At 35.3% G+C, this 1,156-nt stretch overlaps 1 non-coding gene across 1 annotated transcript; it reads right to left on the minus strand.

The window, feature by feature from the left end:
• Positions 1-354: 354 nt before the first annotated feature.
• Positions 355-426, minus strand: TRNAP-AGG (transfer RNA proline (anticodon AGG)). Its single transcript has one exon. It is a non-coding gene; the product is annotated as a tRNA-Pro (tRNA).
• Between the last annotated feature and the right edge of the window lie 730 nt (positions 427-1,156).

Raw genomic sequence — 1,156 nt, forward strand, 5'->3', positions numbered from 1 at the left:
ATAATTAAATTCACAGAGATTAATCAGTTTGCAGCCAAAAATTAAGCGCAATATCTTCTCTATACCTTTTTTAATTTTCTCTATCCCTACGAAAACTAGCTTAGAGAATTATCCCAGGAGTTTATATAAATATTATCGTTTTAAAAGTACAATATTTGACTTTTGCAATTTATTACGAAAGGTTGCAAGGAAATTTTTCATGGAGTTGAAAGTAAGTTGAAAAAAGGAACTACTGCTCATTTTTAAATATACAATTTTTAGCTAAAAAGTTTCGCTACAAAATGCAGGAAATGATTGTAATTTATATCATTATTTCGTTGAGTAAGATTTAGTAGAAAAAGTAAAAAGGAAACTGGGCTCGGCCGGGATTTGAACCCGGGACCTCTCGCACCCTAAGCGAGAATCATACCCCTAGACCACCGAGCCGCTTATAATCGCGATTCAGCGCCGGTGCTCAAGAAGAGCTGGATTGACCTACTTGCTGACGTCAAAAGGTACTTTCACCTCTGCGCGCCTGACGGAGAAACTGCGCAGAACTGCGCAGACACCTCCTTCCACCTGCACATGCGGTGCTCACCGCAATTCAAACTGTAATATATATCTGCAAAAAGGCTGTATATTTGTCCTTCGCCAAATTTTATGGCTGCGTAGCATGTAATTGGATTAATTTAGTTTACGCTGCAAAGACCATCTATATCTATACCTGTATCACTGAAACCTTTAAACCTGGACGAATTGGTGGGGAGATTTATAACCGCAATAAAAACAAAAAATATTTATGGGGTATTGAACCAAACTAAATATGCCCTGCTGATAAGAGGTGTGTAATGTGGATCACAAAAAACAATAATTATTCGTCTACTTATAAATCTATTTTCGGATTTATCTCTTCAATGTGCACTGCTGAAATTGGGACCACAATAAAAGTTAAATTTTAGTTTTTGCCAAATTTTTATAACAAAATTAAATAGTTTTTCATTGGTTTTTCACTTGATTCCTAGCTTGTTGTTGTCCCATAATTATGCGAGGTAAATTTTCCTTCTGGTGAAATGTGTCCTGATTTTTAAATAAGTAATGCAAAATTTGGAACTGGTTTTTTCGTAAGTTTAAAGAGCAACCTGGATAAGCACTTTACTAGTTTCTCACATAATATTTA

The sequence above is a fragment of the Cloeon dipterum genome, chromosome 3, assembly GCF_949628265.1.
Source record: "Cloeon dipterum chromosome 3, ieCloDipt1.1, whole genome shotgun sequence".
Lineage (NCBI taxonomy): Eukaryota > Metazoa > Arthropoda > Insecta > Ephemeroptera > Baetidae > Cloeon > Cloeon dipterum.